The sequence below is a fragment of the Podarcis raffonei genome, chromosome 10 (assembly GCF_027172205.1).
Source record: "Podarcis raffonei isolate rPodRaf1 chromosome 10, rPodRaf1.pri, whole genome shotgun sequence".
Classification (NCBI taxonomy): Eukaryota; Metazoa; Chordata; class Lepidosauria; order Squamata; family Lacertidae; genus Podarcis; species Podarcis raffonei.
Genome location: NC_070611.1, coordinates 2,317,991 through 2,331,980, shown reverse-complemented (window position 1 = coordinate 2,331,980; position 13,990 = coordinate 2,317,991). Strand labels below are relative to the sequence as shown.

The 13,990-nt window shown below is 41.8% G+C and overlaps 1 protein-coding gene across 2 annotated transcripts in view; it reads left to right on the top strand.

The window, feature by feature from the left end:
* Positions 1 to 13,990, top strand: part of BEND7 (BEN domain containing 7) — a 69,263-nt gene that overhangs the window by 12,832 nt on the left and 42,441 nt on the right. The gene's annotated exons all lie outside the window — the stretch shown is intronic.

Below are 13,990 nucleotides of genomic sequence, written 5' to 3'. Positions count from 1 at the left end.
AACAGAAATAACATTTTTGGCAAAACATTCATCTTTACAGCAGCAATTCGACCCAACAAGGAAAGCTTCAAATTAGACCAAATTTCTAAATCTTTTTTTACTTCTGACCAGCATTTCTCATAGTTATCTTTAAATAAGTTCAAGTTTTTCGCAGTCATATTAATCCCTAGGTATTTCACCTTTTTAACCACAATTAAACCTGTTTCATTCTGAAACCTATCCTTTTCAATTGGTGTTAAATTCTTCTCTAATACTTTAGTTTTTAACTTATTTAATCTAAATCCTGCCACATGACCAAATTCTTTAATCAATTCCAAAGCTCTTTTCATACTAGATTCCGGCTCCTGTACAGTCAAAACCAAATCATCTGCAAAGGCTTTCAATTTGTATTGTTTGGCTCCGACCTGTATTCCTTTAATAAACCGGTCCCCTCTGATCATGTTCAGCAGCACCTCCAGGACCGAAATAAATAATAATGGAGAGATAGGGCAACCCTGACGTGTTCCTTTTTCTATCATAAAATCTTCAGTCACCACATTGTTTACAATCAATTTTGCTTTTTGTTCTGAATAGATTGCTCCTATACCATTTTCGAACCCCTGTCCCACTCCCATCCCTTTCAAATTTTTCTTCATAAAGCTCCAAGAGATATTATCAAAGGCTTTCTCCGCATCAATAAAAACTAACACAGCTTTCGTATTAATATTCGTTTGCAACAACTCCAAAATGTCAATTATATTCCTTGTGTTATCAGATAAGTGTCTGCCTGGAAGAAAGCCTGCCTGGTCCTTGTGTATTACTTCCACTAACACTTTTTAAAGTCTATTAGCCAAAATATCTGCAAAAATTTTGTAATCCACATTCAAAAGGGAGATGGGACGGTAGTTCTTTAGTTGTGTCTTTTCAGCTTCTGTCTTGGGTATCAATGTGATGTATGCTTCTTTCCACGATTCAGGCGCCTTTTTCCCTTCCAAAATCTCGTTACACACCTCCTTTAATGGTTGAATTAAAAAGTCCTTCAAAGTCCTATAATATTTGGAGGTTAGTCCGTCCGGTCCTGGAGATTTGCCCAATTGCATGTTCTGAATGGCACCTTCAATTTCTTGTTCTGTAATTTGATGATTCAATATTAATTTATTTTCTGGAGATATTTTTTGTAATCCATTGGTTCTTAAAAATTGGTCTATCTCAGTTTCTTTCTGCGGCCCTTGCGTGTAAAGTTGTTTGAAATATCTCTGGAAACACCTTCTAATCTCCTCCGGGTTCTGTATATTTTTCCCATCAATCTCAAGATTTGTAATCGTATTTAACTTCTGTCTTTTTTTCAGCTGCCACGCCAATAGTTTCCCACATTTATTGGCTGACTCAAAAGTCTTTTGTCTCATTTGTTTAATTTTCCATTCTACTTCCTCATTAATCAGTTTCATATATTGCACCTGATATAACTTAATTTCTCTTAGGATCTCTTTTGAGTTTGGTTTAGTTCTTAACTTCTTCTCCCCTTCTTTTATTTTCTCCAGAATTTTCCCTTTTTTCTCATTTTGGGATCTCTTTTTTATTGCATTCTGTTGAATCAAGAACCCTCTCATAACCGCTTTGCTTGCGTCCCAGATTGTTCTTTTTTCAACCGTGGTTCTCATATTTATTTCAAAATAGTCTTTCAAAGTCTTTTGGGCCTTCCTTACAATGTCTTGGTTTCTTAATAAGGTGTCATTCATCCTCCATCTGAAGGAACCGATGAGTGTTAGTTTCATTTCCATCTTTACCGCATTATGGTCGGAGCAGGTTTTTGGGCAGATTTCCACCTTTTTTATCTTAGGTGCCAGACCTCTAGTTGTCCAAATTTGGTCAATCCTTGTCCATGTCATTTTGGCTTCAGAAAAGAACGTTCCTTCTCTACCTAGGGGGTTTTTGGTCCTCCAAATATCAATCAAGTCCATATTGTCAGTCAGTTCAAAAAAAGTTTTTGGTAGTCTGCCCTCTTTCGTTACAGTTTGTCTTTGTGCTTTGTCCATATTCGTAGATACCACTCCATTCATGTCTCCCATCATAATTATGTTGTTATAGTCCATAAAGTCCATCAATGTCTCATGCAATTTCTTGTAAAACTCCGATTTCCCCTCATTTGGTGCGTAAATTCCTAAAATCAAAAATTTCTCTCCTTGTGTTTGAATTTCAATTGCCAAGATTCTTCCCTGTTCGTCTTTAAAAAGAAATTTTGGTGATAGGCTTTCTTTTGCATAAATTGCCACTCCTCTCTTTTTAACCTTGTCTGATGAAATAAATTCTTGGCCTAATTTTTTGTTAATTAACACTTTTCTGTGCAGCCTAATCACATGTGTTTCCTGCAAGCAGATTATGTCCAATTGTTCCTTTTTTAATAAATGAAAAACTTTCCTCCTCTTTTCAGGGGAATTCAAACCATGAATATTCCAGCTTAATAGTTGCAGAGACATGTCGAAGTAGTACTATTTTCCTCCTGTTGCTCCCAAAAGTGGCGTCTCTTTCTCAGAATCTTTCAATCCCCCAGGTGTGGGTGTTGAGCTTAATAATCCAGGTCCTAAGTCACTTGGTTCTTCAATCCCTTTCTGAAGGTCTTCTCCGTAGTCCTTCAAAAATTTGTCCTTGTCTTCCACAGATTTAACTTTAACTTTTTTCCCTCTAAAAGTAAAGGATATCCCCTGGGGGAATTCCCATCTGAAGATAATCCTGTTGCTCCTCAGTAGTTGCACCAGATCTCCGTAGTTCACTCTGAGCTCCAACAAATGTTTCGGAATATCCTTATAAATTTCCAACCTTGAATCTTGGATCTCTAAAGGCGTCTTGAAGTGCGCACTCAGAATCTTATCTCTTTCTTCCTTCGTTCTAAGGGAGATCAGACAGTCTCTCGACTTAATCTTCCTCCCTCCCTTTCCCAATCTGAATGCACTTACAATTTTAAAGTCCTTTTCTTCTTCCAGAGACCAAAATTCTGTGAATTCTTTTGTAAGGTACTCAATTAAATCTTCCTTATCAATTTCCGGAACAGATCTGATTCTCAGATTATTTTCCTTATTTTTTAATTCGATCATAGACAGCAGTGCCTGATGTTCCCCTATCTGTTTACGCATAGGTTTGATTTCTCCTTGAACTTCTTCAACTTTCTGCTTTGCCTCCTCAGCTATTCTACGATTTGCAGTAGTATCTTCCACAAGCTTTCCAATGGTTTGTGCATTTAAATTTACTTGTTGGGTCAAGTTGTTGATACTTGCAGTATTTTGGTCTATCTTAGCTGACTGGTCAGTCACTTGTTTGCTTAAACCTTCCAATTTTTCCAAAATTTTGTTTAACACTGCAGTAAAGTCCCCTCCTGAGGCCATTCCTTCCGGCCTAGGTTGTTCTATATCTTCCGCTTGTGCCACAGGAATCGTGGGAACAGATGATCTGCGTAGCTGAGAAGTTAAAGTAGTTTGCACTGTTTTTGCTTTGGCTGATCTTGTCCTTCCACTCATACCCCTTCTTATCTATGCGTCAAGGTCAGTCTCACAGTCTGTCTTTCTCATGGAAATCCCCAAATCCACAGATGGAAAATTCCCCCAGTAGGTTGCCAAACTAAGTTATTCCACTAGAGGGACACTGTATTCAAGAATGTTCAAAAGTGTCGCAGTTTATAAAAGTTACAAAGTGCCCACTAGAAATTAAACAATATCCAGTTGCAAAAAGACCTTCAGACTCCTCTTAAATCCCTTAGATCTCCACAGAGTTACTCTTTAACAAATTAGCTTGTCCCAGCAAGATGCGAGATACAAAGTGACAGTTCCAAAGCAGCCTTCAAATTCCAGCCCTGGCAGCTCAGTAACCAGAGATTCAATATTTTCAAGTCCAAAAGTTCAAAGAATAGGTAGGAAAAAGCTGATTTTCACCTCCTCCACCCCAAAATAAATTGAGGAAAGATCTTATACTTAATGTGAGAGTTTGAATCTTGTTAACTCCAAGTCCGGGGCTTGGGTTCTTTTGAAAGTCTTTGCTTTGATCTTACAACAAAACCCGGGAGACGGACTTCCTGGTTGCGTCTCCCGCTTGTATGCCAAATTCATAAATTTTTGCTTCTTGATCCTAATTCAGTCCCCTACTCACGGGTAGAAGTTTTGTAGCCGAATGGTTCCCAGGAAAAGGGTCAGCGCTCACCGACAGCAGCTTAGCGGCTTCACTCCGCAAAAAGAGCGATCGACTCACAGCACCGCGCCACCCCCAACACGGTCTGGAGCCCCTTACGGGGTCCCTTCACGCAACAGGGGAGCGCTACAGGTGCCCGCCGAGTCCCACGACCACAGGCTATCTCCACCTGTGGGTTTCCGACGAGGGTCTCCGCTTTGCCGTAGCGGACGACCCGTTTCTGCGGAGCTTCCCCTTCACTAGCGAAAGGGGACCACCATTGCCGTTCGCGCCGCCCCCGGAAGTCGTATTGGTTTGCGTTGTTGTGCCGCTTCTGTTGTTTCTTTTTCTTCTGTACCGTCGTCCAGTTGTTTGCTGTTGTTTCCTCGTGGTTGGGGCTGTCACTTGGTGGGTTTGTCGGTTCCCATTCCGGCGGGAGGTCGAGTTCAAGGTTCTTTAGTAGTTGCAGGGCCTCAGGTATGTTGGTAGCCATGTGTTGTGTTGTATTGGTTGTTACAATGAGGCGGAAGGGGAAGCCCCATCGGTATTTGATCCCTGCTTGTTGGAGACGCTGGGTGCATGGGCGCAGGCTTTTCCTCCGGTTTAGGGTATCCTGAGATAGGTCCTGTAAGGCCAGAATGGGGGTTTCTCCATATCGAAGGTTGCTTGAGTTTCTGAGGTGGTGCCATATCTCTTCCTTCTTTTTGTAGCGTGTGAAGCATACAATGATGTCTCTTGGGGGGGCGCTGGGTTTTGGCATAGGTTTTAGGGCTCTGTGAGCCCTCTCCAAGTAATCTGCCTCAAGTTTCAGGCTTGGGATTGTGTTTTTCAGCCAGCGTATAATTAGGTCTGCTGGGCTTTTCTCCTCTGTTTTTTCAGGAAAGTTGCGGAAGCGGATGTTACAACGTCTATTGCGGTCTTCAAGGTCGGCTTGCTTAATTTTCATCTCTCTGTGTTCTGCTTCCATTTGGTTTACCAGTTCGTCCAGTTTCTTGTTCACACGTGCATTCTCCTCCCGGTATTGCTCTATTATTCTTTCTTGCATTTGGTTCTTGTTCTCTAGAGCTTCCACTTTGGAGGTTAGATTGTTGATTAGTACCTGCATGGGAGCTATTGTGGCCTTCAGTGTTTCTTCTAATCATGCTTCTAATCTTGCTTCCATTTCCCTCAGGTTTCGTTACTGGGCGGTCATCATCTTGAAGGGGAGTTACGGTCTTAGCATTGTTTGCCATCTCCCTGGTTGGTGTCATCTCAGTCTCCCTAATGGTTTTGGTTTGAGGTTGGCTTGGCATCCTCTTGGAGTAGAGTGGTGGTTAGGAGTTGTGGCAGTGGTGGTTCCTGGGTATTGTTGGGTTGCTGAGCTGATCAGGTGTTGCTGGCTGGTGGCTTGTGCAGAGCGTTTGGATTAGGTGGTCATTTGTGTCACTTCTAGCCTGTGTTTTAAGAACTTCTGTAGGGCTTCAGCGGTGCCGCCAAAGCGGGGGGGGGGCAGGTAAGAAGATGAGTAGACTAACGGACAGACAGTTCATATAAAGGGAGGGGGTCAGCAGGTAGAGATGCAAAAGATTAGGGGGTGGGGCCAGGGGAAATATTTGTTTCGGAGGGGGTTGTATATACCCCAAAGGGGTACTGTACTGGGGTTCAGTTAAGGTGGAAGTTGGGGTTGGGAGTGCACTCAGAAGCAGAGACAGACAAATAGGCTATATGTAAAGGGTGGAGGGAGTAAAAGGAAGAAGAAGAAAGAAGAAGGGGGGAGCCGGGGGGAGAGGAGAGATTGGAGTATAAGAGAAGAGAGAGAGAGACAAAAAGAGAGTTGAAAGAGAGAGGAGAGATAGTACAGTAATATCAGCGGTATTAGTTTGCAGCAATAGTTTTAGCTATAGTATGAGGGGGGCAAAGTGTGATACAGTGATATGAATGTGTGTATGTGTTTCCTTTAGGGGAAGGGGAGGGGGGAGGGAGAAAGGGAGGAGGGAGAGAAAAGGAGAGGAGGAGGGGGAATGGTGGGAAAAGGAAGGAGAAGAAAAGGGAGGGGAGAGGGAGGGAGGGAGGGAGGGTGAACTGTGGCAATGGTATCGGGGAAAGTCTTATTTTGAAAGAGGGGTGGGGGGAGAGGGCTCCCCCCTCAAAAACAATCTGACGAACAGGCTAAAAAAAAGGGGGGGTTGATTTTTTAAAGTAAAGGGGATAGAAAACAAAATTGGGGATGGAAAGTGAAAGGTGGGATAGAAGGAAAAAGTAAGGAGGGGTGAAGAGAGAGAGAGGGGAGAGAGAAAAGGAAGAGAAAAATAAAAGGGGAGAGTTGAGGGGGAGAGTATCAATAGCAATAGCAGTGATATGGAGAAAAATTTTGTTTTAAAAGAGAGTGGTGGTCGTAGCAGGGGGGCGAAGGATTCCCCCCTCAAGAAGAAGCTGACAATTAGAATAGAAAGGGCTCTAAAAAGGGGGGGGAATTGTGTGTGTGTGTTGTTGTTGTTGTTTTTTTAAAAAAACTATTTTCCCCTAATTATTATTATTATCTTTTGTTTGTAAATAATAATAATAATAATAATAATAATAATAATTAAAATGGTACGGGTAGAAGATAAAAATGAGAATTAAAGGTTTAAAAAAATGTGTTTTTTTGTGTATATTTATATAAAGTTATTTTATTTTAAAAAATGAGTAAGGTACGAAGAGGATAGGTAAAAGAGGGTGGAAAGTCTGGGGCGAAGTGGCAATCCCAGGAAATGACCTGTGTTGTTTCAGGGCTCTTTTCTGGGTACTGCCATTTTAATTCTTAAGAGGGGAGTTTGAGGTGAAAAGAAAATGAGATTTAAGTTGGGGTGTGTGGGAAAGGGTGTCTTTAAATAGTGTAGAAAAGGTAGAAATAACAATAAAAATTCAAGTAAAGGGTGGCTGCAGCAGCAGTGGCCCCTCTTTTAAAAAGAAGAATGATAAAAGTAGGTATATGGGGGGGGGATAAAAAAGATTTTTTATTTTTTTAAAAAAAAAGAGAGGGGGGGGAGGAAGGGGTTAACAAAAAGGGGGTTAAAAAAAAGAGAGAAAGGGGGGGGGAAAGGGTAGTTTCTTCCTTTCTGTGATCTCCTTTGTCATGCGGCTTTTCGCTGTTTTCCTTGCCGCTGGAGCTCCGGTCGGGCTTAGCCGCGTGTTTTTTCGGAGCCTCTTTTTCCTTCCCGGTGCTCACCTACCTCTCCTCTTTTTTCCCGTCGGCAGAGATGGGGGCAGCAGCGGTAAAGTTGGGGCTCCTTTTTCTGTCTTTCTTTTTCTTCCTCTCTCCCCCTTTCTTTCTCCCTCTTTGCTTTAGCTCCACTGTTCTCCTGGTTTTGGAGCGCCTCTGGGCTGTTGGGGGGGGTCGGGTGCCTTTCTGGCTCAATCTCAGTCCTGGGGGGGTGTTTTGGCTCCTTTGATAGACTCCCGGGCACCCCCGATTCCTCTCCGCTGGCGGTGCTGGCGGCAGCAGTCTTGGGAGCCCGGGAATCGGCCAGACAGCCTTTTACTCTGGCTGGCTTCAGGAGCTCTTTTCTGCTGTTGCAGCCGCCATGCTGCCTCGCTGGAAGTCCGTGGTTTTAACATTTGAAGCATCTTTTTTTACGTCGCTTGTGGTAGGCCTTTGGCTTTGTCCATAGGGTTAAGGGTTATTTTGGCATAGCATGGCAAGGTGTGAATTTATTTTACTTTCTTTAATGGGTTTCAGATTTTTGTCTCCATAGAGCTATCAACTTCCCTCCATTGCTAAAAGTTATTAAGAGTCATCATGCCTATATTGCTTTCCTCTGCCTTCTGTGGAATGCATTGCTTTCCAGAAGCACAGGGAAACATAGGTCTGTTGTAAACAATTTTTACAATGGTTTTAAACTTGCAATTGAGATTCTGCTTTTGAAAGGTTAATGTAGAAAACTAATTATGGAATCCTGGTAACCAAATGTGTGATGAGACATTTATCTGTGTAATTAACAATGAAGAACTTTATAGTTTCATAAAACTGAATGCTACACTGTGTGCAGTCTTCAATGTGAATTTATTTTGAAGAGGTGCAGAAAGCAGAGATGTTTATGGCTGATATAAAGTGGGACTGAAATATGCTGTAGTGCAGGTGTCTGTGTGTTTTACTACATTTTTGTTTTGATGAATTAGATTTTGGTAGACCAATAACTTCATTTTGCCAGAATAAAATGAGTGAAGTGGGCTTGCAGTGGGGAAGGGCTATATAGTGTAAATGATCGTGAAATTCTATACATGTTTATTTGGAAGTAAATCCTATAAAGTACAATGAGGTTTTAAAAGGTAAAAAGGTAAAGGACCCCTGACAGTTAAGTCCAGTTGCGAATGACTCTGGGGTTGCGGCGCTCATCTCACTTTACAGGCCGAGGGAGCCGGCGTTGTCCGCAGACAGTTTTTCAGGTCATGTGGCCAGCATGACTAAGCCGCTTCTGGCGCAACAGAACACTGAAACCAGAGCAGTGCACGGAAACGCCATTTACCTTCCCACAGGAGTGGTACCTGTTTATCTACTTGCACTTTGTTTTGGCGTGCTTTCGAACTGCTAGGTTGGCAGGAGCTGGGACCAAGCAAAGGGTGCTCACCCCATCATGGGGATTCGAACCGCCGACCTTCTGATCGGCAAGCCCAAGAGGCTCAGTGGTTTAGACCACAGCACCACCTGCGTCCCTCATACAGTGAGGTTTACTCCCAAGTAAATGGGTATAGGATATGTACCCTCAAAGCACATTGTCCTCAAAACAATATTTTTAACCATAGTCAATGAGAAAAAAATTAGCAGTCCATATTATTAAATTTACTTTCATCTTCTCTTTTAATAGCTACAATTGCTTATGTAAGTGTTGGGTCAAACACACACTATTTTCTGAAATCTTAGGGCCAAATTCCAAATTACAGTGGTACCTCAGGTTACATACGCTTCAGGTTACAGACTCCGCTAACCCAGAAATAGTGCTTCAGGTTAAGAACTTTGCTTCAGGATGAGAACAGAAATCGTGCTCCGGCAGCGTGGCTGCAGCAGGAGGTCGCATTAGCTAAAGTGGTGCTTCAGGTTAAGAACAGTTTCAGGTTAAGAACGGACCTCCGGAACGAATTAAGTACTTAACCCGAGGTACCACTGTATGTAGTAGGCATATCATGCGGACCCCAATGTAAAAAAGTTCACTGTCCTTAATTATTGGTTCAGGTAGGTAGCCATCTTGGTCTGACGCAGTCGAAATAAATAAATAAAAATCAAAAAATTGTCCCGTAGAAGCTTAGAGACCAACTAAGTTTGTTGTGGGTATAAGCTTTCATATTCTTCACTCTAAGGTGCTATGGGACAATTTTTTAATTTTTATTTATTTATTTTGACTTAATTATTGGTAAATTGCTGTGTCAATGATACTATTAAAAAGATGAATATTGTGTTTTTTATGGCTAAATTTCCTACTTGTGGAAGGAAGCCTGTATTGAGGCTTATGTGCATGTTGAACATCTTCAGGCCTTGAAATGCTATGAACTGGCCTGCAAATATTATTCAAGGAGATCAGCAATGTTCTGATATCCTTGGTGGAAGAGAAGGCAACACTGGTATCCAATTATACAGTACACTTCTCCAAAATAGGGAAAGATCAACAAAATTAATCAGGGTCAGAGTAACCATGTTCAGTTCCTCTAATGAGAAATAAATAGAGCAATGATTCTAACTACACAGAACACTCATTGGAAGGAACATAGGAGTCAGCCCATTGGTCCATTAGACTGAGTCAAGTCATTGGTCCATTTAGCTCAGTATTGCCTACACTGACTGGCAGTGGCTTTCCAGGTCTTCAGGCAGAAGTTTTCCCCAGCTGACTCTGGAGATGTTGGAGATTAAACCTGGGGCCTGGTGCATGCAAAACCGTTGTTCTGGCACTGAATTGTATTGTAGTTCTGTTCTGCTTAAGGTGACATTTTGGAAATAAGGCTCTTCTTGCTGAATAATAGATACAAGGAAGCATTCTCCTGTCAGAGTAAATAGTGCATGGGAGGGTTCCCTGACAAAGGCGTTACCAGATGTGTTGGGAACTACCTTACGATACTAGGCACTACTTCACAGTGTTAAAACATGTTCTGTACATTAGTTTGTACATTAGTTTGGTCTATTTCACCAGCTTTCCTATGGAGCTCTGTGAGAAAGATTTTACCAGCATAGGCCACTGAGTTTAAGCTGTTTGTTTAATTTATTTTTATTTATTTATTCAATTTGCATACCGCCCTATACCCGCAGGTGGCTTAAGCTGTTGGTGCTTCTGATTCCTTGTAGGGATAGGAGCCCATTTAGATTGGTTTGCCTTTGGAAACTGATGGAGCAAGGTGGTTTCCTTATAGTTCCACCACTATACTTTCCAGCCAAAAGGGCTGGCAGTTTTGCTGTGCTCTCTTTGATCTGTGGAATGCTGAAGTGGCTCTGTTAACAGACACAATTGCTACTATACATAATATTGTATTGATCTGACCCTTGGTATTCTGGGGAGCTTGTGGTGATGAAACAGTTGCAAAGACAACTTGAATGCAAGTGGAAGAAGATGCAGAATGAATCCGACTAGACCCATTTGAAGGCTGATGGAGAATAGAAGTCTTCTCTGACACAGTGTCTGCTCAGTGTCATCCAGTTGAGCCTTTTCCCAGTAACTGAGTAGGCTCACACATTTGGATAACTGGGAGATGGATTGGAACTCCTGGTACAGCCCACTGTTAATTATTTGCCAAGCATTTTCCAGGTAAAAATCATTGTCTTCTGCTTTGACTTGTACTTCTGGTTGACAACAGTACAAATACCAGAAGTTTTTTTAGCACCATTTTGCTGCAATTGCTTAGCTCATTTTTAATTATTGCAGCCTGAGGGTGACATAGTGCTTGGAAAGGTTTGACCTACCTTTAGTGTGCTTGACCCTTGGCCACCTTGGCTGATAACATCTAGCTAAAGGGGAGGTTAATGCCACCTTGTGAGAGGGGATGGCCCATGCTGCCTTGAAGGAAGTTGTTGGACAACTCTTCCTAGGACCTTTCAGATTTGTCCAACTATTGGACATTGGTAATCTTGGCCAAAGCATCTAAAAGGGTGCAGAGGCACCACATTTCAGGTCATTTCTAGATAACAATGTTTTTAGGACTGAGACTTCCTTGGTTGTACTGGTTGATGACATTTGCCAGAGAGATAGAGGGATTGTGACCCTTTTTATTATCTTTGAGCTCTCAACAGCTTTCAGTACCATGAACTGTGTTATCCTTCTGGATAGCCTGGCATGGATGGGAGTTGTAGATACTGTGCTCTGGTTGCTACTCCTCTCTCATGAGTTAGTTCCAGAGGGCAAAGGTGGGGGGATTTTTGCCCAACACTTTCACATCCATTTTATTTACAGTTCTACAGAGTTCATTTTTATCTCCCATGCTATTTAACATCTACATGCAAGCATTGGAAATGGTCATACAGAGTTTGCAGATGACCCCCAACCATATTTCTTCTTTTCATTTACAACAGGCGAAGTAGTGAATGTTCTAATCTAAACAGTGCTAGAGGCAACTAAAACTGAAGCCAAATCCAGTTAAGATGGGCAGTGTAATTGACCATTGAGATGATATTCAACCTGTATAGACAGACATATATAGGTTTGCATAAGGGCTGTGCACAACACACATTAGTTCAGTGGTGATGCTGATTATGATAATATAACTATTCTGCCCTTCCTAAGCAGATAAGGACATGAAAATAGCAAGCTGGATGCAGCCAATGGGCCATCTAGTCCAGTATCCTCTTCTCACAGTGGCCAACCACATGCTTGTGGGAAACCAGTGAGCAGATAAGAGCACAAGAACACTCTCCCTTCCTGTGGTTTCCAACAACTGGTGTTCGGAAGCATTGCTGTGTCTCCAGCTTTGGAGGTAGAGCATAGCCATTGTGGCTAGTAGTTACTGACAGCCCTCTGCTCCTTGAATTTGTCTATTCAAAATGGGTTGTATACATACCTTCATCCAGATGAGCAGAAATCTCAACAAACAGCGCCTCCACATCTAATCTGCATTAAACTTCAGCTTGTTTGCCCTCATTAATACCAGATCAGCCTCCAGATGCAGGTTTTAAAATATATAACCTTTCCAATAAAATGTTTAGGGCAGCACACAACAAATATTAAAATACAATAAACAACAAATCAATAACAGCCACAAATAGAGGGCAGAGCCATCAAGTATGTAGCTCAAAGCCACAGTTTCATTTGCCAGGAGAGGACCTCCTCCAGCCCCATGCCGGTGTAGCGTGGTCACTAAGAAACTGAGCCACCATCTAGGAAGTCCCTGGTGTTCTTGCCTCAGCTATGAACGCCCTAGGTGGCCTTAGGCAAGCCATTGTCTCTCATCCTCAGGCACATTGGTAATATAGGTATAACACTACTGACCTACCTTACAGGGTTGTTGCAGAAGACAGTGTATGTGAAATGCTTTGAATAGTTGAAAGAGCTATACAGATTCTGAGTATTATTGTTGTCACCCACACAGAATCTTCCAGGGAAAGCCCCATAGAGTCCAATCTAGCTAAGAGCTCCATCCATGTTCAGTACTCTCCACAAAAAGAGTATTGTAACGGGGGCAGATTAATAAAGGGAGTACAATATATTAAAGGGTCCAGATATGACTCAGAAGGGCTGCTCATTTCTGCTTCAACAGTGTTTATGCTGCTTATGATGGATTTCTGCAGATCACAGTAGACTCTTTTCTCCCTAGATCTTCCCCAGCACGTCTATCAGGTTCCGGAGGCTGACCAGCCACTGTGAAAAGCTGTGAAAGCAGAAGCTTAGACTTTTGGCATTTTGTTTGTTTAGTCCAAGTATGTGGAGAAAAATTCATGTGTCCTGCAAGGAAGTGACTTCAGTGTAGAAAATTCATCTTATGTGAATGGTGTCTGTTTTCAATATCCATTTCCACTCATGCTTAAAATGCTTGATGGGTTTGCTACAGACTTTTCCTACTGCTAATGAAATGTATTTGCATGCCTCAGTGGGCAAAACGGCAACATTCTGCTCCAAACATGCACACATTCAGTGTGAAATAAGCACAGTCATAAATAAAATTAATACTCAGATGATGCCGAGTACATAATTGTTTTTAAATGTGCAGAGTTGTCATTAGAAACAGTGGCATTTTTCATATATATTTTTCCTTTTCACATTCTGAATTGCTATGCATCAGAGGCTGGCTATACGTTAGTCTGTGGATATTAAATAGGCAGGTATTAAATAAAATGTAACATTTTCTTTTATTATTAATTTTGTTGTTATTTCACCTTCTCCATCATTATAAAATTCCTTTGAACTAACAACTCACTGCTATGGATTGATCCTATGAGGGGCTAAGTTATCAAGCTTGATACAGTAAATCAGTAAGCAGTTAATTGTGCAAACAAGTAACTCTTTCAGAGTCTAGGCCAGGCTCAGTGCAAATAACCTCTCTTTGATTTCACAGTAGGTGAGTAGAAGGGATTGGTTTTAGTCCTCTGTGTTTTGCTGGTACTTCCAAGGGCCAGTACAGTTGTAAAATTAAGTGGTGTTAAAGGACGAGCCTACTGTTTCCCCTCATGTTCATAAATCCTGTGCCCAGGTTCAGTGTTATATCTGACTTGCTAACCCTGATTAAAACCCTTGAATGCCCCACAATTTTGGAGAGTGTGTGGCTCCTGTGGCTCTGTTCTTCTTACTCCACGTTGTTACATTTGCAGTAGCCTTAATGACTCTCCAGAAAGGTGATTTACATTTGTTTCTTGTAATGAGAATAGACTACTTTTTATGAACTATGACATTTTAAGCAGGTTTTATTAAACTGTTTTATTATCACTTAC